The sequence below is a fragment of the Canis lupus genome, chromosome 17 (assembly GCF_003254725.2).
Source record: "Canis lupus dingo isolate Sandy chromosome 17, ASM325472v2, whole genome shotgun sequence".
NCBI classification, from domain to species: Eukaryota; Metazoa; Chordata; class Mammalia; order Carnivora; family Canidae; genus Canis; species Canis lupus.
In genome coordinates, this window is record NC_064259.1 from 29,876,108 (window position 1) to 29,898,892 (window position 22,785).

General features: G+C 37.8%; 1 long non-coding RNA gene across 1 annotated transcript in view; it reads left to right on the top strand.

Moving 5' to 3' along the window:
• The first annotated feature begins 1,772 nt into the window (after window positions 1-1,772).
• The window catches only part of LOC125752840 (uncharacterized), a 32,266-nt gene continuing 11,253 nt past the window's right edge, over window positions 1,773-22,785 (top strand). The window contains exons 1-2 of the long non-coding RNA XR_007403283.1: window positions 1,773-1,882; window positions 2,963-3,066. This is a non-coding gene — a long non-coding RNA (uncharacterized LOC125752840). The remainder of the gene's footprint in view (window positions 1,883-2,962; window positions 3,067-22,785) is intronic.

Consider the following 22,785-nt stretch of genomic DNA (forward strand, 5'->3'; position numbering starts at 1 on the left):
TCTCATGAGGCACTTTGTATTAAACTTCTGAAAAAACATTTTTTATGATGCTCCTTGTAGGGAGTTGGTATAATGTTAGAGTGGGCAAAGGCATCTGCTGACGTCTGTGGCTGTTCTAACCTTTGAAGGTCTATAAATGTGCTGTGATCACAAACCTCAATAGTATTTTAAAAAATGAATACATTAATTCATTCAATCTAGACGTATGGAGTGCCTCTGATATGCAGACACTAGCTTGGTGCTAGGGGAGGGGTGAGAAAGAATACAGTCTAACCTCATGAGGCTTACATTTCAGGGGCAGAGACAAGTGGTAGTAAACAGAGATGTAGATGCAGATGTATCTCCTTTTGGTTCTGTTTGTCTGGAGAACCCTAACACAGGAGGTGACAAAGACTCTAGCAGAAGGAAATGCATGGGCCATGGCTCTCAGATGAGAGGGAGCTGGTGTTGAGGGAATACAAAATGGATGGTATTGTTGAAGCATGGAGAGCTAGTGGCTGTGGGGAGCAGCCAGGCCAAGATTTCCTTGTTGTGAAGCCCTTTATGCAGAGCTGGTACTTTAAACACAGCCGTAAATATTAATTCCTTGAATTTGCAGAAGACTCTATTCTTTTAAATCCACTCAATCTTCAAAATTTTAAATGATAAAGTGTTTTATGAATTTAAAAAAATTTTTAAAAAGGTTTTATTTATTTATGAGATAGAGAAAGAGAGAGCAAAAGAGCACAAGTAGGGGAAGTGTCAGAGGGAGAAGCAGGGTCCCTGCTGAGTTGGGAAGCAGACTAGGGGCTCGATCCCAGGACCCTGGGATCATGACCTGAGCTGAAAGCAGATGCTTAAATAACTGAGCCACCCAGGTGCCCCATAAATGATAGAGTATTTATATATTATGCATTCTTTGACTTTTCTTACTATCATGTAAGATTTCTGTAAGTCATTTACATGTACTAAAAGTTTCATTCTTCTCCCTCTTCTCATCTCTCCCTTTTCCTTTCTAAATAGTGTCACCTCCCTAGACATTTCCTCTTTTGACCAACCAGTTACTTGTGTAGTTGAGCATTTCTGCTGAGTGTTTGGGTCCAAATTCATACTTTGGATTCATAGTTTATCTACTTGATGAGTTTTGCTCCCCATGTCCTTCATGGTGATATGTAGTCCTGGGACCCTGACTATCTTTTGAGAAATGACTCCTTTCTTATTCTGGACTGTCTTGGAGTCTCAGAGGTCTGTGGTAAAGGTGCTTTGCCTTTCTTAAACTGAAGTGTGGGAATCTTGGCAAGATAGGAAGTGACTGGGCTAATCCATCCTCATAGTGTCTCCCTGAAAAGATGGCCCTGCTCTTCTAGGTCCTCAGCTCTGCTTTGGCTTCTTATCCTTTCTGAAATCTGGCTTTTCAGTTTTGCCTTTGATGCTATAAGCAATCCCATATACCCCTAGTAAACTCCTCCCTCAAGTTACCACAAGTAGTTTCTGTGGCTGTAGCCTGAAAAGCTACTGTAGTTCCAGTGTGAAAGGAGAAGAGTGGAGAGTTTGGTGTGGCTGGAGAGAATGATATGTGTGTGAGTCGCTGGAGATGAGGCAATTTGGGACCAGGGTTTAAAGAGTGACAGGAAGAGATCCCAAAGAACTTGGAAACAAACCTATCTTCTGAGAGGACGTAATGGAATGAGAGAGGGAAGCAGGAATCAGTTGGACCCATCAGAGAGTTTGTTATTGAAGAGTTCCTGAATTTCTCCCAGAATTCCCAAGGAAAAGGAATCTCAGGGAAATGGCCTGAATTCTATGTGGAATGTGGGAACTTAATCTGCTGTTTTGGGACAGCAGAAAATTGTTGGTCAGCCTGGACTGTGGAAAATAGAAGCTCAATGAAGTGGTGTCATGGGTAATAATTCCCTGTGTCTGCTACAGTACCTGCAGTGATGTAGACCAGCCTAGTGGTCACAGCCAGAGCCATCATTCCCATAAGGCCCCAAATGGTCAAACAATTCACTCTCCTGAGGGAGCTCCACGGCCATAAAGAAACTTATTATAAAATCGCTATTCCTGTAACTCTGCTTCTGGGGGAGGAAAATGTAGAACCAGGCCAAGATGAGGATTAAGGCTTGTCTAGCAGATATGCTTCAATGAAAATTAATATGCTGACAATTTCAGTTCCTACATGAATCTGGTGGGATTAGTTAATGTGAGTCCATGCTGAGATACTGATTGGATTTCTGAGCTTATGAATCTGCGGATAAGGCTGTAGACTGGTGAATTCATTCATTCAAGTAACATTATGAAATCAAAACTTCTATGCACTTCCATAAAGCCACATTTACAAAAAAAATTTATCTTAGGCAAAGGTTACCTACCCAGGAAGGCTTTTTAGAAGGGAGTGACACAATTGAATTAGAATTTAGCTGCAGGGCAAAGAGACTTTGGCAAATAAAAGATCTGGTAGGAAGTTACTGTGATGCTCTAGGGAAAAAATAAGAGCAAGAGCTCTTATTGGCAAAACTAAGGCAAGAGCTCAGGGGGGAGAGGATGGGATGCCAGCTACTGGACTGAACAAGGATCCTTAGATCTTGATGCTCTATTGACATAAGGGATGAGGAATTGGCTGCAATCAGGGATAGCTAAAGAATGCCTTATGTGTCATTTTTCTTTCATTAAATAACCTTATCTGAATTCCCACAAACAATGCTGTAATAGTTAAATCATGACAGTATGAAAAACAGATTCTGAATTAAATTAGTGCAATGTCAGCCCATCACACTAAACCATGAATTCCCTAAGAGGTTTAGCAACATATTGGATAAAGTGAAATTAATCCTTTCGAGCCACAAGTTGACATCTGCATATGCTATGAATCCATAAACTATACTGTGAGCATTAGAAGAGGAAGCTAAAAAATGCAAGCAAACACATCTGTATTCTGTCCTGCAAACAAAGCTGAGTTCACAATGTCATTTTTCTTTTGTAGGGTCGAACGAGGAGGTGGCTCTGAAACGTGCATGTTGTTGACCTTTACAGTCCGATGTGTTGCTGATTGCACCCCCGCAGAACTTGATGAAGCTTTGCAGTCAGGTCACTATTTAATATGATTCACTACCCTAAATTTAGAAAAGGCTGTGATTCTAACAGCAAGTGACAAAAACCAGAGAATTTTGAGTTCTTGTTGGCTGCTCTGGGTTACATTCCCCTCTAGGTGAAGTCAGAGCTGCCAGCTCCATTAATGAAAATAACCAGCCTGTTAGGAGAATAACTAGAAGGGACTGCAGATAAGAAGTGGCAGAGGATTAAAACTCTCCTCAACTTTTGGCTTCAGAGTTAAAATATTTCCTTTGTTTTAAATATGTTAACAAGCAGGATCTGTAAGGGAGTTTTGTGACTTTTCACAGGCTAGCCTGAAATAAAGAGTTGTGCGCTCAGGTGATGAATTTGGGATCATGACCGTGGCCAATTCTGACATCGGAGAGCAGGCTTTTGGCTTCAGGCTGTGTGAGACGGTCACAGATTTGCCAGTTTAAGTCCCAGAATACAGTAGTTCATATGGGACTCTGGAGTCCCTGCCACAGATATTCTGAAAATCAGACTTCACTGATGCCTGAAAAACCAGAAACATGTCTCATCTGATTGGTTTGGGCTTATCAATACTTCACTTTTCAGGGTACAAAGAAGGCTTTGTGCTACTAAGCTGATAGGCTCTGCTGGAGGGATGTGGATGCCAGGGAATGTGCCAACAAACTGAAAGGGAAAAGAAAATAAAAAGACAGCATAGACATTGTCAAAATGAAGTGCCATGTTTTTATTCACTGCATGGGGTCCCATCTTTATCAAAATGCTGGCTTGGCTTCTTTAGTTAATGCCTCCCTCTTCTTTATATTCTCTTCTGATCACTATCCCTATGTCTAACATGCTTCAAATGCCGGTATGCTGAATTTTATTAGCAAACATCACAAGTTTCTTGATTTGAGATATAAAAATTATAGCTCTTTTGTTTTAACATATGGATGCAGAGAGAGCTCTTGGGGCTGAGAGTGTGTGTGGGGGGTGATTTCCAGGTTCTAACCTTTCGCTCGGGGGTCTGAACTTTTTTGCATTCAGCGCTGACTTTTGAGTCCCAGAAATTTTGATGACAAATCTCCAAACATTAAACTGGACATAACTACACCTACCGCAAAACCACTTTTTGCAGTCTCTAAAACCACCTACAGTTGCTGCAATAGCCACCGTCACTCCTTGGCATGGTGTTGCCGTTTCAGCAGATTTACTGTCCTGCTCACCTTCTCTTATATACCCACGAGGAGACTATATTACATTTCCAGTAAACACACTATCTTTCTTTGAATACTCTGCTTCTTAACATTTGTTCTAAACTTGTTACTCCCTGCTCTGCACCCACTCTGCAAACCCACAAATCTTAACATTCCATCTGGCACACACGGCTGGAATGGTGAGTTTTACTCTGTTGTAGCAAAAATAAATTATATACAGAGATGAAAACTTGGCAGCGTATTTATGTGGTTCTTGAGCATGCCTTGGCACACTGCCTTCACACAATATTGGCATCTCGGGTAAGCTCGAGCAAGTCACAGAAATTTTGTGCCTCGATTTCTCCTTTGGCAAAATCTGAGTAAATGTGGTTTTATAAAAATAAAAACATCACAGGTCCTCTAAAGGTAACCTTGCTGCAGTTTGGATTCTCCAGGAAACCGACTCTGAGATGGAGATCAGCACACAGGGAGGGTACAAGGGAATATTCTTGGGATCAACAAATATGGAAAGAATGGAGCCAGGAGGACACAGAAGAGGGAGAGGCTGGATGTGGTTCCCTCTAATAAGGGCTCAGCCAACCCCATAGGAAGCTTGGAGGCCGCACAGTCCTTTAGAGTTGCGCCAGGTTGGCAAAGGAGCATAGGAGGAACTCTTGGCAAAGGAGATAAAGGAGCAACTCTTTATCTAGGTTGACCTGTCCTTGAAGAGAGCACAAGGGGGCTGTGACATTAGATGTAAATGGCCTCTCTCGTGTTGAGGTCATTTCCAGAGAGTAGAGAGCTGTCATCCCACAATATTCCTAGTAGGTGGAAAACCAATGCTTCATTCCTTTTTTATTTTATTTTATTTTATTTTATTTTATTTTATTTTATTTTATTTTATTTTATTTATTTTATTATTTTATTTTATTTTATTTATTTTATTTATTTTATTTTATTTTATTTTATTTTATTTTATTTTATTTTATTTTATTTTATTTTATTTTATTTTATTTTATTTTTTCATGAGAGAGACACACACACACAGAGGCAGAGACATAGGCAGAGGGAGAAGCAGGTTCCCTGTAGGGAGCCTGATGTGGGACTCGATCCTGGAACTCTGGGATCATGCCCTGAGCCAAAGGCAGATGCTCAGCTGCTGAGCCACCCAGGCATCCCCCAATGCTTCATTCCTGATGTGAGGATCTAGACTGTACAGTACAGTACACATGACAAAAACCAAGCTAAAAGCAGCATATGCGAACAAATTTGCTTTCCTTTCTTGGTGGCCAGAGACTTCCAGTGAAGACAGAATTACGGCATGCATGGTTACAGTGAGAATTCTGTCTCTTTACCTCCAGCACTATCACACGAAGGGCCAGTACGCCCTGATGCTGTAGGTCTGGCTCAGGGATGTAGCAGGGAAACTGCCAAAGGATCGTTCCTTGGATTGAGTTGATCTCCTTGCCTTCAATAAGCCTTATCATCTGTGTGCACTCAGTACTGTGTAATCTGGCTATACATCCTCCCTAATATTAAAAGTGGAATATTTATAACACTTTGTCTCTTAAGCCTTGGTTGCATATGCAAATGTGATCAGGCGTTTAAAAGAGAGCTTGCATTTAGTTGATGTATTTCTTAAGTCTTGTAAGGTAGGACAGTCCTCCTAATCTCTCCCGTTTTATGACCTTAACATTTCAGCATTTTGGTAAGAATACTTGATTATATTTGTTTTGGGAAAGAAGAGTTACAAAACACATTTTGGAGCTTCAAAATACATGAAGTAAAAATTGACAGAAGTCAGGGGAAATAGATGATTCTAAAATCATAGTTGGAGATTAAAAAAAAACTCCTCTCTCAGTAATTGATTGGAAAACAAGGTTCCCCCTACAAAATCAATAAAGGTATAGGAGATCTAAACACGATTATCAACCACTTGACTTAATTGATATTTGCAAACCTTATACCCCAATTCTGAAAAATAACCATTCTTTTCAGGCATACAGTGTTGTACTCAGGATGGATGGACCATATGTTGGGCCATAAAATAAACCTCAATAATTCAAAAAAGATTGAAATTATATAGAGTAGATCTTCTGATCATAATGATATTACATTAAAAATCAATAACAATAAAATAGGAAACCCCTAACACTTTAGAAATTAAACAAAACACTTCTAAGTAACTGATGGGTGAAATAAATCACAAGAGATATTATAAAATACCTTAAACTAAAAAAACCCCAGAAGCATAGCATGTCCAAATTTGTGGGAGGCAGTTATAGAAATGGTTATAGAGAAATATATGATTTTAAATGTTTATATTTGAAGAGAAAGGTCAAAAAACAACGACTGAGGCTCCACTTTAAAAAGCACAGAAAGGGCAGCCCGGGTGGCTCAGCGGTTTAGCGCCGCCTTCAGACCAGGGCCTGATCCTGGAGACTGGGGATCGAGTCCCATGTCAGGCTCCCTGCGTGGAGCCTGCTTCTCCCTCTGCCTGTGTCTCTGCCTCTCTCTCTCTCTCTCTCCTTTCTGTGTGTCTCTCATGAATAAATAAAATAAAATCTTAAAAAAAAAATAAAAAGCACAGAAAAAGAAGAATTGAGTAAACCCAAATTAAGTAGAAGGAAGGGACGAAAAAAGTTAAGAGCAGAAATGAAAAAAGAAAACATAGCAATTGGAAATTTCATACCTTATTGGTGGGAATGTAGGGATGATACAGGCACTCTGGAAGAAGGTCTGGAAGTTTCTCATAAAATGAAACATCTTCATCCCTAGAAGTCAGCAATTCTTCTTCTAGGTGATTTACCCAAGAGGAATGAAAAGGTAAGTTCACAAAAAGCATCTACAAGCATTTTCATAGATGTTTTATCTATAATAGCCAAAGCCTAGAAACAATCCAGGTGGAATATTTCTCAGTAATAAAAAGGGATGGACTGTAGATATAGGCAACAGCACAGATGATTCTCAAAAATGTTATTGAGTGGCAGAAGCTAACTCCAAAAAGTATAATTCTATTTATATGAAGCTCTAGAATAGGCAAAACTAATGTATGGTGGGAAACATCATGACAGTGTTTGTGTTACAATGGGGAATGGGGGAGGAGATTTTGGGAAAGGCCATGAAAGAACTTCCTGGTCATTCTATTTCTCGATATGGGCTTCAGTTACATAGGTATATGTATTAGTTATAACTCAGCAAATGTAAATTAATATTTGTGCATTTCATGGTATGTAAACTTTCTGCCAGAAGAAAATATTCCAAACAACTATTGAACCCTACTCAATGACTGGCATACAGAATATTTAAGGGTAAATGCTATTGATATATTTTACTTTGAAATATGTCAAAGGGGATCCCTGGGTGGCTCAGCGGTTTGGCACCTGCCTTTGGCTCAGGGCATGATCCTGGAATCCCAGGATCGAGTCCTGAGATCGAGTCCCGGGATCGAGTCCCACAACGGGCTCCCTGCATGGAGCCTGCTTCTCCCTCTGCCTGTGTCTCTGCCTCTGTCTCTCTCTTTCTGTGTCTCTCATGAATAAATAAAATAAAATAAAATAAAATAAAATAAAATAAAATAAAATAAAATAAATATGTCAAAAAATAAAGTTGATTTATGGACAAAGTGCATATGGATAGATGTAAAGCAGTGTGGTAAAAAAGTATGATAATGTATACTTTACATGTACATATCTTCTTGGTCTAATAGTACATATACTATCTTCTTGGTCTGATTTTATCTTAGTGTCTGGGTGCACTTATGGCTGTGTGGGTTTGCTCCAAGAGCTTGAACGTCTTCTTTGGAGAAATTATGCTTTGCTTCATTTCATTGAAAATTCCTCAGCTAACATTATTTCCTATTATGGAATCTAGCTCTTGAAGGCTTTTATGGCTGGAAATAGACAAATTTCTAGATAAAAATGTAAATATAGTGAATCTCAGAGTATCTCAAGTTGCTTCCATCTTAACTCTCTGTGTGATTTTTCATGAAAACTTGGGTGTTCTTTACATTGAATATTCTAGATTAGTGAAACCCAAAACTAGCTGTCCCCAACAATTTCATGGAGAACTAATTTAAAATATAGATTCCTAGGTCTACCCCAAAATCCACAGAATCAGAATCTTTGAGTGACGGGTCCTTGGAATCTTCTTCTTTTTTTTTTCTTTAAACCTACCCAAGTCACTTAGACAGGTAGTAGGAAGGTTGTAGACCTGTAGACCAGTGCTTCTCAAACTTTAATGTGTATTTGAATCACATTCTTGTTAAGATGCAGATTCTGATTCAGTAGGTCTGAGGTGGAGCTCAAGATTCTCTGTATTTTTAACAAGCAGAGCTTCTTGATGCTGCTGGTCTGCAGACTGCATGATGACTAGTGAGAAACTAGGTCATGTCTCAAAAAATTTTCCCAAAACTAGAGTCTCTTCCTTTCTAGGGAGCCTATTATTTGACCAGCGTTCAGCATGTGAAAAACTTTCTTGCTTGATATCTGTTTGCTCTGAAATACTGCTTGAACAGTTGATAACTCAGATTAGGGTGACCATCCACCTCAACTGGCCCATCAGAGTCCTGGTTTACACCTACTGTCCTGGTTTAATTATTAAAAGACGCTCTGCCATGTTCTCTCTTAGAAGTGCCTGCATTTGGAGGATAAATTATAGAGTGACCCTTTCTCAACCTCAAACATTGAGAAGGATGTCATAATGTACAGAATAGAATGTAGGTTGTGTACCCCAAATTCTATGTACATTCAAATCCTTCTTTGTTATTCCACACTACAACCATAGCCTTAAACAAATCAAGCCTCAGTCATCACATGTGTAAGACATAAGTGGTTTTTTTTTTAGTTTTTATTTTATTTTTAAAATATTTTATTTATTCATGAGAGACACTCAGAGAGAGGCAAAAACATAGGGAGAGGAAGAAGCAGGATCCCTATGGGGACCCTGATGCGGGACTCTGTTCTAGGACCCTGGGATCATGACCTGAGTCGAAGGCAGACACTCAACCATTGAGCCACCCAAGTGCCCCGGTTTTTTTTTTTTTTAAGATTTATTTATTAATTTTAGAGAGCGAGAGAGTGTGTGCAAGAGGGGGGAGGGCAGAGGGAGAGGGAGAGAGAAAATCCTCAAGCAGAACCCCCAACTGAGCTCGAGCCTGAGGTGGGGTTTGATCCCAGGATCCCAGGTCAAGGGGCAAATGAGAAATTGAAGTTTGAGTGAGATTCAAACTTGGGTGTCTAACTCTGAGGTCCTTATTCTGAACCACCGCGGAGGGTTTCTATGAGCTACTTAATGCTTCTATTCTTTCCACATTTCAAAAATAACATCTTATTACTCTACAGTCTAATGTGACCAATTTGGGAGAGGGGCTCAGGAATAGGGACCATGTGAGATGCATGTAAATCTGCAGCAAAGACAGCAGCAATCGACTGTGCTGGTTTGGAGTTGGGCACTTAAACAAAGTGCCTCAATTTATTTTACAACTTTATGGAGGTAACAGTAGAAGTACAATGAACTGCACATATTTAGAGTGTACAATTTTATCAGTTTTGACAAATGTATATACCCATGAAACATCACCATAATCAAGTTAACAATTATTTCTCTCTTCTTTAACTTTCCTCCAACTCCTTTATAATCTATCTCTTCTCTGTCAAGATCTACAGGCAACCACTGATCTGCTTCCTTTCCGTATGGCTGAGTTTACATTTTTTAGAATTTCACATAAATAGAATCATACAGTATAATACTGCTTGTTGCCATGCTTTTCTCACTCAACATGATGATTTTGAGATGCATCTGAGATTTCACTTTGTTGAGTTACCAATTGTTTGCTTATTTTTGTTGCTGAGTGGTTTTGCATTGTATGGAAATATTGCAAGTTGTTTATCCAGTTACCTGTTTGTTGATGGACATTGGGTTCTTTCCAGTTTTTGTTTATCACAAGCAAGGTTGTTATGAGCATTTGTGTACAAGCCTTAGTGTGGATATGTTTTCATTTCTCTTGGGTAAAATCCTAGTAGTAAACTAGCAAATTAGTGTGATAGGTTTATGTTGAACTTTTAAAGGAACTACTGAGCTGTTTTCCAAGATGGTTGTCCAATTTTATATTTTCAACAGCAGTTCTCCACAACCCCACCAACCCTTGCTATTGTCAGGTTAAAAAATAAATGTTAGGGACGCCTGGGTAGTTCAGTGGTTTAGTGCCTGCCTTTGGCCCAGGGCATGATCCTGGGGTCCCAGGATGGGGTCCCACATCGGGCTCCCTGCGTGGAGCCTGCTCCTCCCTCTGCCCATGTCTCTGCCTTTCTCTGTGTGTCTCTCATGAATAAATAAATGAAATCTTTTAAAATATATATATATATATATATTAGCCATTGTATTTGAGGTATAGTGGTATCACGTGATTTTAATTTGCATTTTCCCAATGACTACTAATTTGAACATCCTTTCATATGCTTATGGGCCAGCTGTAGGTGTTTCAAGGTAAAGTGCCTATTTAAATTTTTTTGCTTATTTTAAAAAATTAGATTATCTTCTTGCTATTGAGTGATAAAAATTCCTTATATATTCTGGATACAAGTTCTTGTCTGATATATACTTGGCAAATATTTTCTCCAGGTCTGTAGCTTGCTGCTTTATTGCCTTAGCAGTGGCTTTCAAATAGTAAACGTTTTAATTTTGTCAAAGATCAATTTATCATTTTTCCCCCTTTTATGGTTTGTGCTTCTTGTGTTCTATCCAAGAAACATCTGTCTACTTCAAGGTCGTAATTCTCCTATGCTTATTGTAGAAAATTTTAGAGTTTTGGTTTCAAATTGAGGTCGATGATTCATTTTGAGTTAATTTTTATGTATGGTGTAAGATAAGGGTCAGTGGTAATTTTTTTTTTCTATATAGTGTATCCAGCATCATTTGTTGAAACGATTTTGCTTTCTCAGGTGGATTGCTTCGGTATTTTTGTAAAAAATCAATAGACCAAATGTGTGTGGGTTTATTTCTGGATTTTCTATTCTCTTACATATATGTAAATGACTATCTTTTTACCAGTACCACACTGATTCCTGTAGCTTTATAAAAATTTTTGATATCAGGTAGGCTAAGTCTTCCAACTTTTTCTTTTCTTTTTAAAAAAGTTCTTTGGCTTTAGCTTGTCTAGGTCTTTGCATTTCCATATATGTTTTAGAGTCAGTTTGTTGATTTCTACGAAAATGTCTGCTGGAATTTTGGTTAGTATAGTATGGAAGTATAAATTACTTTGGGGGAAACTTGTTATCTTAATGACATTGAGTCTTTCAATCTATGAATATGGCATGTCTTTCCATTTACTTAGCTTTTTAAACTTTCTCTAAGCAGTGTTCATCTTTGACCAGATTTTTCTTTTTAGTCTTACTATAAATGGAATTTTAAAAATTTATTTTTGAACTGCCTGCTGATTGTATGTTGAAATAAATAGTCTAAAAATTATCAGCCATGTATCTTGCTAAATTTATTTGTTAGTTCCAGTAGTAATTTTGTAGATTTTCTGGGATTCTCTACATAAAAAATTCTATCATCTACAGTTATAAATAATCTTTCTCTCTCTCTCTCTCTCGTCATCTCTATGAAGACAGCAAACTCATCTACCTGGCTTGTGGTTGTATTCCCAGATATTAGTGTAGAAATTGGTACATAGTAAGCAATAATATTTTTTTCTTAAATAACCAAATACATGCTGCTTGCAAGTCATTCCTATACAACTACTAGTGTCTAGAAAGCTTCTTAATTGCCTGGTTTTCCCGTAGAGAGGCCAAGATACCAGAATGCATTCCAATCAGCAAAAGGTACGAAATCGAAGAAACATATACAGATGGCCAGAGGCGGTTCAACCCATTCTTATTCATCTCATAAAATAACTCCCAAAATGGAATGCTTTTTTTCTGACAGGGATATTTTGTCTTTGGGATAGGTAATAGTTAAGCCAAAAAAGTCTTAGTAATGAATGTTGTGACTATCAACTTTTGTAAGTTTATTTTGAATGGGCAGTGAATTTTTTTTGCTGTAAATTTCTTCAGGTTTAGAGTCTTTTTAACTTTGTAAAAGCACCTGATGTATAATCCAACCAAAGCTCAAGCCCTATCTGCAAATGTTGAGTGCTATTGAGATTCTGGCTATTTAAAACATTCAAAGGTGGTTTTGAATGACCACACATAAATCCGATCACTACAGGAAGGACACAAGAATAAAGGATTGCTTGCATAAGGTGACTGAAACACGGAAGAGTCCTTCTGAGAGGCACACAGGGCTGGTGACAGAAGGTTAATGTAGCTAGCTGGCTTCTTGGCTGGCATGTTAAGCCAATTAATGGTAATGTACACTTACCTGGCCGCTGGATTTTTTTCCTTCCCCTCTTTCCTTTTTTTTTTTTTTAAGATTTTATTGATTTCTTTGAGAGAGACATGAGCAACAGAGTGAGCATAAGCAGGACAGGGCAGAGGCAGAGGGAGAAACAGACTCCCCACTAAGCAGGGAGCCTAATGCAGGGCTGGATCCCAAGACCTCAAGATCACAATCTGAGTCCAAGACAGATGTTTAGCCAACTGAGCTACCCAGACATCCCCTCCTTCCTACCTTCCTATTTCTTTTTTCAAGAAATGCATATTTAAGAAAGAAAGCAATGCAAAAAAAAAAAAAAAAAAAGGCAGCTTGTGGTGTGTGTGTGTCTCTTTTTTTTTAACCACTTGTTCTTAAATTTTTCTTTTACGAAATAAATGTAAGAATGTTTTTGGAACTATCTGAAAAAAAATGTGTTTCTATTTCTAGTACGACTTGAACCAGATTTGAGATAATATTAAGTTTAATTGACAGTTCTTCAGCAGAAAGGCTAACAATTCAAATCCTCTGTCCTCTCTTGCAAGTGGAGTTTTTCTTTAAGATTGTCAAATAAATATGTTTTGGAAAGATGGTAATTAAGTGTGAACAGATGGCCATTTTTAGCTGAGATATTAAGTCTAGATATTTAATGGAATCATTTGCCTGCTGGAGTCAGTGGGTGTGATGTAGTATACTGGTTGGCAAGATATCAAGTTTGTCAAAGCTAATTGGGAACCGGTGATAAAGATTAGCTTCCTTATATGGTTGTAAGGACGGGGGAAGTTTAACAGTTGGGAGGATTACGACACGGTGCTTCATGATGCCAAAACCTTACACTGCAGCTCTGTAGACTCAAGAATGCCAAAATAGAAATCTATGATTTCCAACAAACAACATTGTGGCAGAGTGAAAGGGGCCCTGGATACTTGGTTCAACTTACTGTTTTGCTCCTCACTGACCTGGTGACCTGGGGCAAGTGCCTGAATTCCTCTGTGCCCCCAGAGTCCTCATTTTTCAAGTGGAGAAAGGTTGGAATTAAAATTCAATTCGGTTATTTTCCAAAGCATTGTCTGGCCAGGAAGGTCTTACTAGATCAAAGAATACTTCTATGCCTTTGTGTATTGTGGATACTTTTCTGTCTTCTCCTTAGTTGAGTGCAAAATACTACCCAAGATTCCAAATGCCAGAATTTCAGTGTGTAGGCTTCTCCTTCATGTATCTTACATTTCAAGGATTTGAAAAGCTAGGGATATGTGGGCTGCAGATTTCAGGAAAATCCAGGATCTGAGCTCATAGCTAAGAAAATGCCATTAAGTTCATTATTATTCCTAGACTCATTGTGAAGCACATGTTCCTGTGATCATTGTTTTTTAACTAATGGACACTCATGGATGTAGAGGCAGATGACAGTCTCTCTGAGAGGAAGCAAGAGACCTGGAAGATGACATCCTGACACATAGCCCCCCATTTCAGTAAGGAAAGTCAGGGCTGTTAGGACAATAATCCTACATAGTTGTGGCTGAATCAGGCGGGGCACTGGACCACCTCATCCAGAATATTTGAATGCTTCTATGTAGCCTGAACAATTGGCCAGATGGATTACAGGTCTGCCTTGGGAGGTGTTTCTTATGGTTTTAATTAGACCTAAATTGATCCAGTGCCTGGCAAGTGCCCAGAATCAGGCAAGGACGAGATGACTTTCCAACAAGCATTTTCTTCCCTCATAATCAATGTCAAAACACTTCTTGCTTTGTATTCAATCCATCTACTAATGAGTGAGTCTTAAATTTAGAAGTTCCTTGCAATTTACTTTAGAACAAGATTTCCCCATTCCATAATCTCTTAGCCTCCCCCATGGAACTACTCAGTACCTTAGGTCATGGGATGGATTGCAAAGGGTATCTAAAAGATGGGAATTGCTGTTTAGAAATTCTAGATGATTAGGAAAACAAATGGAACTATCAAGTTCAGAATTTAGTGTCTACCCAATAATCATCTATACAAATTTTCCATGTGGACTATGTGTCAGATGTATCAAGAACAACCGGGTATGGAATATAAACAGAATTGAAAATCTTACCAACTTAAAAATATGACAGGGATCCCTGAGTGGCGCAGTGGTTTGGCGCCTGCCTTTGGCCCAGGGCGCGATCCTGGAGACCCGGGATTGAGTCCCACATTGGGCTCCCGGTGCATGGAGCCTGCTTCTCCCTCTGCCTGTGTCTCTGCCTCTCTTTCTCTCTCTGTAACTATCATAAATAAAAAAAAAATATGACAGATAGATGATAGATAGGTGTGCTATTAGCAAGCTTATATTGAATAATCACATATTGTAACATTAACAAAACTAAACATGAATTAAAACTTTAGTGTAAAATATACACATGTTCATTGTCATCTTAACTTGGGGCTGCTGATTTTAACTCTCATGTATGTTACACAGCTGCCTCCTCTTTGTCTTTTAGGTCTTATTTCTTCCTTTACTACCTTATCTAAAAAACTTCCCATCTAAAAGAGCCCCCATCTGCCTAGCACAGGGTGTAATAGAACAATCATGCAGAGACCACAACTTGTGACTTTTATTTTTTTATTTTTTATTTTTTTATTTTTAACTTGTGACTTTTAATCCTTTATTATTAAAATAATAGAACTGAGTTTTGGCTGGACGTCTAACTGCCCAAGTAGACACTGCCTGTCCCAGATGTCCTTGTAAGTAGTTGTGGCTATGTGACTAAGTTTGGGTCAATGGGAAATGACAGGAATGAAAATATATCATATGTGAGTCATCTCCTTAATGATGAGATGCCCTGGATGTTCTCTATTCCTTTTGCACAGGCTGAAATGCAGACATGGGCTAGTGAGCTGCTCCAACCTTGCTCATGAAGACATCACCCTAGGGCATTGACAGGGATATTAAAGGAATCTTGGGTCTTGGAAGCCTTTATAGATGGGACCACCTTCTAGCCCTGGACAAGTCCTCTCTGGAAGGAATATAAATATATATATATATATATATATATATATATATATATATAATATAATAAATTATATATTATTGTATTATATATAATTTGTATTTATTTATATACATTTATATATATTTAATATGTATATTTTTTTCTTTGGGCATCTGATTTCTGATCTTGTCATTAAAATTCAGCTATAACTTAAGTCATACACTCCCTACCTCATCCCTCTATTTCATTTTCTTCGTAGCAGTTACCACCAACTTTATCTGTCTTCTTTATCTGTTTACTTGTTTATTGTCTGTCTCCCCTTACTGGAGTGTAATTTCCATGAGAGCAGAAATCTTGCATTAACTTCTGTATCTCCAGTGGCTAGAATAGTGTCTGGCACATAGTAGTACTCAATATATATTTGTGAATGAATGAGTGAATGAATTAACGAATGAATTGGTCACAATTAGGAAAGCAGTATTAGTTGTAAGAGTATATTTGAGTGGATTGTTGTTATAAGGCTACTATCTGTAGAATGTGGCTTTTGTTTGAGTCACCATTATCATCTTTCACTGGCAAGTCAAATTGTTTCTACCTTGAGCCACACACATCCCAGTTTTCCTGGTAAGAGGCAAAGGCCTAGGGCTAGTCTGAAAGTGGCAATTACTTAGCTCTTCTGCTGTTTCAAATGGGATAGTTTGGTGGGATAGGATGAAATCAGAAGAAAGAGGCAAGAGGGTGAGCTAAATAGTATTCTTTCTTTTTTTTATTGAAGTATAGTGACACACAATATTTAATGAAAATATAGGTGACATACAATGAATACATTAGTTCCAGGTGTACAGTATAGCAATTCAACAAGTCTAGATGTTATGCTGTGCTCACAAGTGTAGCTACCATCTGCAAAAGTAGTATTCTTATTCCATCTAAAACTTGGGGATCATGGTTAAGGTGACTATATAATTCAATGGCTAAATTGCACTTTGGGAGTGCTATGAATAATCAAATCAGGACAATATGTGCAAACAAGGATTGTTTCAGGAACCCTGAGCCATGGCCTAGTTAAATATCAATTCACACAGAAAACCCTCCTGCTTTCTTTGAATGATAGACCCCACATTTGAGAAATGGCACGCGTAAGAATTTAAGGAAATACAGAAGAGGTCCTAAGTTTTCTCCTGTGGCTGGATGTTTTGCTGAAATATGAGTGATTCAATGCATCACCTCCCGGAATGTTTAACCTCCAGATTAATTTCACTTTGATTCATTTAAGAATATAAAGTAAAAGTTGACCAGCAGGCTGTAATACAAAAGAAACAATTATTGGTTAAGGTTTCAAGATCAGGGAGGGCTTTAGGGTGACAGAATTTTTAGAAGATTTGCTTTCAGCCATATTCTAGAAACAGAAAGAACACATTTTAGGACATTTATAAGCTGAGAGGATTTTGTCTCCCAGTTCTTCGGAGACATAAACATTTTAAACAGAGGGTGGTCATGGAAATGTGTAAAATATGTACACAAAAAAGAGATGGGGCAGAGAGGAAGATAAGGAAGTAACTTGCAAACAGAGGATGTAATATATGATGGGAAATTCAGTGAGGCATCAAAACCGCAGGGATCTGTTGTGGGTTACAATAGAGTCCATGGGATTTTTGGAGGAGATCCTCTGCTGGCTTATGCTATAAGCACTGAGGTAACAGAGTAGTGAGATTCACCTGGTTATTGACACATATGTATTGAGGGTCTGCTAGCCACCTGTGATGAACGGCGGTGGGAGGGAGTTTTCCCTTTATCCTAGGGTCAGGATCAACACCAATGCATTAAGGTACTCAAAGACTGGCCACATATATTCACCCGTGGTATATAACAAAAGAGTCATACAAATGAGGAACTTAGCCAAGGGTGATGTTTACAACTAAATCTGTAGCAAGGAGAAGTCACAGAGGAGCATGATGCCATGGCAACCCTTATTTACCCATCATGGCTGTTCTAGGAGTTTTTTTATATTTTAAGGAGAGAGGCATTCTCTCTCATTATGAATGAGGATGCAATCCAACCCCTTACAGGACCATCTTCTATTCATAAAATGGTGAGATGCATCTGGACTTCACTGACCAGTGAGAGTCAATCAGATCCTTTGTCCTGAGTTTCATTATAACTGGTAGAACAATAAAGCAGATGAGAGTTACTCGACCTTGAATAAAGACATTGTTGGGAGAAAATTAGGAAAGGCGGCCTGAGGTTTTTGGTTGAGTAAATCCTGTTTGGTTCCAGGGAAATGGTTCATTTTAGAGTAGTCTCCAGGTTACAGTGGCTCTCAGACTTTACCACGAATAAGAATATGCTTAAAATGCAGATCTCTGGGGCCATTCCCAGAGATTGCGATTCAGCGAGTCCAGGGGTAGGTGTAGAAAACTGCATTTTTAATAAGCTTTCCAGGTGATTTTTTTTTTTTGAGCAAGTCATTATTGGACCACACTTTGAGAACCACTGTCCTGGGAAAATTACGCTGATTACCTGGAATCCTCTGATGGGGCTGCAGAGACTCGAGACTGGTTTTCTGAACCTGGCACAGGCTCCTAGAGGACAAGCTGCTGTCTTAATTTTCCACCCCTAATTAATCGAATCTGGAGCCCACAGCTCCAGTAGCTGTCATGCAATTTAGAGCTATTTTAAGCAAGACAAAACAAATGATGTGCAGCTGGTAACTGCTACCTTGAAATATAAATTCAGCTGCAATTTGTATGCAATTTCTTACAGATGTGGTGCAGTGACATGACTGCACTTTCTAACTCCTATAAGGCTGGAGTGGTGACTAGCAAGCATCAGACATGGGTGACCTGCACTGGGGCAGATGTGACCTTTATTATTTCTTGAAGTTATGACCACGTAAATATGCAATGTGATCAGAGCCAAAGTGCCTCAGCATTTCGTTTCAAGAGAATGCTTCTATTCCTTTGACTGTAGCATGAAATCGCCCATGAGTATACTATCTCCGTGGTCTTGCTTTTCTTCATGGACAATGGTATAGCTGCCATGTTGCATTATAATTATATCATAGCAACCTTAGCTTTCTTGTACTTGGTTGCTATTTAGTGAAACATGCCAATGAAGAAATTTGGAGAGAATGACTGTGGCTTTGTGTAGAGCTGCTGAATCCATCTGTAGACATGTTTATGGAGTGTATTCTCAAACTCTATGTCACAATTCCTTGGGTGGTGCTTGTTTAAAATTCAGGTTCCTTGGCCTCATATGCAGATATGCTGATTCAGGCCTGGAGCAGAGTCGAAGAATGAGCTTTTCTTTTAACAAGACCCATGGACGATTTTAAGGCAGGTTGTCCATAGCTTCCACTTTGAGTAGACCTTCAGATGAGCACAACAGGGAGATGAAAAGAAGTGGAAATTGTGGTCTCTACAATTAATGCACAAAAAAGGAAGAGAGAAGGTAAACACATTCAAGTTCAAGGAAGACTGATAATGCCCAATATTTATTGAGTCCTGACTGTGGTCCGAGCACATATATTAACTCATTTAATTCTCAGAACCTGTTACTATCTTTATTTACAATTAAGAAATTGAAGCAGAGAGATTTTAATTATCTTGTCTAGAATTACAAAGCTATTAAGTAACAAGGTGGCTTTAAGCAGGCAGGATTTGCCTCCAAAGCATTTATTCTAACTGCCACACTACAGCCTCCAACTAGTGAGCTTTGCTTTCAGTATCCAAGTTGTCAAGTATATAAGTTGGTGTTTGTTTACTGTGTATGTGTGCATGAAAATTTACATGACAAATTTTTATTTTTTAATCAAAAGAATTGATTTGTGATTGCATTTGTATTGCAGTATCAAACATACACTGTAATAAATTCTAGCCAGGCACTCAACACTACACTCAACACTGGGAGTATAGAAATAAAGGCCTTTAGGGGACCTTATCGTGTAATGAGAAAAAGAGAGCTGGTCACAGTCTAGAACAATGTACTGAGCAATATACAACTTAGTACTGGTGATTGATACAATGGAGAACAGCATCAGTTTTGTGGAAGCACAGAGCAGTAGGTATGGGGAGGTCCTGGTGTCCAACCATTGATTGGATCTAGAAGAGGCTTCATGGAAGCAATAAAGCCTAAGTGGCATTTGAAGAATGTACCATAGAGTCCATGAAAATCTAAGGGCCCACCAGCCTCCTCTGAGGAAGCTCTTTCTGCATATATTTGCCATGTGTTAGGTCATGTTACTCTGTATTCCTGGTCATAACTGCCTAGATTGGGGACTGGTGCCCAACTCAAAGACAATTGCTTAGAAAGAAGGAAACATTCCAGTTGGTTGGAAAGATAGTGGAAAATGAATCTAGGAAGCAATGGATAACCATGTTTGAAGCAAGGACAAAATGTCTCTCGAGCACTGCTACTCAAAGCATGATCCACGAATCTGTGCTAGTCCATGAACTGTCTGCTCTAGGTATGTGAAGAGACAAGTACTGAAATTGAAAGTAAGAGTAGAAATTTCCATAGTGATTGAATGTTTCCAGAGTATTCAAGCATGTGCCCGGTGGCTGTATTAGTTATTTGTTAATGCAAAAAATTATCCCCAAACTTAGTGGCTTTACATAGCAATAAACATTTATTCTATCACATCTTTTCTGTCATTGAGGAGATAGGATCTGGTTAGTTGGTTGTTTCTGACTTGGGATCTCTCAGGAGCCTGTGGTTAAGATGTTGGCTGGGGCTGCAGTCATGTGAAGGGCAGATTTTTAAGTTTAAAATTAAAAAAATATAATTTCTGACATATTATAAACATTGATATTTCAAAGAAAATTATTACATTTCTCTTTTAACTGCCTTCAGGGGACTCCAAATAACACAATTATTGGATAATCACCATGTCCAGTTAAAAACACATGAACAAGACTTTTTAACACTTGGAAATTATATATCTTTTAAATTTTATTTTTACTTTTTTTTTTAAAAGATATTTATTTGAGAGAGAGAGAGAGCATGAGCAGGGGAGAAGGATATAGGGAGAGTGAGAAGCAGACTCCTCGTTGAGCAGGGAGTCCAATGCAGGGCTGGATCCCAAGACTCTGAGATCATGACCTGAGCTGAAAGTAGATGCTTAACTGAGCCACCCAGGCGCCCCTCGATATCTTTTTAAAATTATCTATCTATCTATCTATCTATCTATCTATCTATCTATCTATCTATCATCTATCTATCATCTATCATCTATCTATCATCTATGTATCATCTCTTGATATACATCTCCTTTAAGTCACTTTTCCATTTCATTTTACCCAGGAAAACTATTAGAAAACTAATTTTTTGAAAACTTTCCCCAATCACCTAGAAAAATATGTATATAATTATCTGCTAGAAAAATATGTATATAAATTGAAATTTTAAAATCATTTTATATTGTGTAACTTAAGGATTCATGTGTTAAAACTTTTTGGTCAGAATTGATTTACAATGGGAAATATTATTGGTATACAATTGATCAAAACATAATGAATATAATATAAATATTGATAAACAACCAATAAAGGAAAACTTTCTTGGAATTGTTTCTTTAAATGAGAGAGAGCAGGGATGCCTGGGTGGCTCAGTGGTTGAGCATCTGCCTTTGGCTCAGGGCATGATCCTGGAGTCCTGGGATCGAGTCCCACACTGGACTCCCTGCCTGGAGCCTGCTTCTTCCTCTGCCTGTGTCTCTGCCTTTCTCTCTGCGTCTCTCATGATTAAATAAATAAATTCTTTAAAAAAATAAAAAAATAAGTGAGAGAGCATTTATTTTTTAGTTTGTGATCCCATTGGATGAAATGACTTATATCCAAAATTAGAGGGTGTTTAGTATTAATTTTATACCTGTTTTTCATTTTTATAGGTGTCTGTGTAAAATCTTGTTCTCATAAACAGATAGATGTGAATAAACTAAATTTTGTTATAGTAATATCACTCAATTCTTTTGACTGCTTTTGGTTTCTATATAAAATCCCATGAGAGCTACCATAAAAAATTATTCTTGATGATCTAGTAGCTGATGATTAGGTTCTACACCAATTTTGTTTAAAGTAAAAAATTCAAAATACCTTTGCCCTTCAGAGGATATAATATATAGTGATTAGAGTCATTCATTTCTCTGTTTCTGGGAAAATACCAAAATCTTCACCCTTATCCTTGAAGTCTTCACCAAGTATTGAGAAATGGCTACTACTTATACCTGGTACTCTTACACTCAGAGGCACCCCTTGGAACCTAACATGTTTAGAAAGGGTTAGGAATTAAAAATATTGTTAATTTCAACACAATTTTACCAATATGGTATTTTCTCTCACATGCTTTCAACTTCTCACATGCTTTAGAAATTTACAATAAAAACTGTTAGCTCATTCAATTTATAAAAAACTTCCACCATCTGACCTTATTGCCAGAACCAGTCCCTTTGTCAAAGGAATTAGACAAACCAGACATACTTTATGTTAGAAAAAGTCTAATTTCATTTTTCATTAATAATTTTATTTTTTATTAAGTCAATAAAGTGACGTATTTATTTTTAAATGTAATTTTATAAAATCTACCAAAAATAATTATAGATTATAGACAATAATGCCAATATTAAAATTTTATAGGTCATATAATTAATTTTTATGTTATGTTATAAAATAATGAATCTATATTCTGTTTCATATTACTTAGTTTGTTATAAGGCAATATAAAATTTAATTAAATTTATTTTATTTTTAAGGAGACAATGAATATTATAAAAGGCATGCCATTCCTTCAATGTATGATCTAGCAGCTGATAATTAGGTTCCACTTCAATTTTGTTTAAAGCAAAGAATTCAAAATAGCTCTGCTTTCCTTTCTTCTATGATGTATTTTGAAGCTTCTTTTATCATATTTTAAATTCTTTTATTTTTAAAATATGAAACACATTTATATTCTGTATCATAATTCTACGAATACCTTTGCAGATCTCATCCTATTTTATTTTCCTCTGACTCTCACTCATGTTATATTGCTACCATTTCTCTTTTGCTAAGGAGAGATTTTTTATTGTGAACTCATATTGATTATAATTCCATCAGTGGGATTCTGTTGGGGCTGGATTTGAGCATATATTCTCCTAGGGAAGATTTTTTGTTGCTTCTACAAGGCACCTACCTATGGGCATTAAATCTGAGTCCACGTTAAATTAGTCATTGAAGTATAGTCCATCTTAAATTATGTCTCTGTTTGTA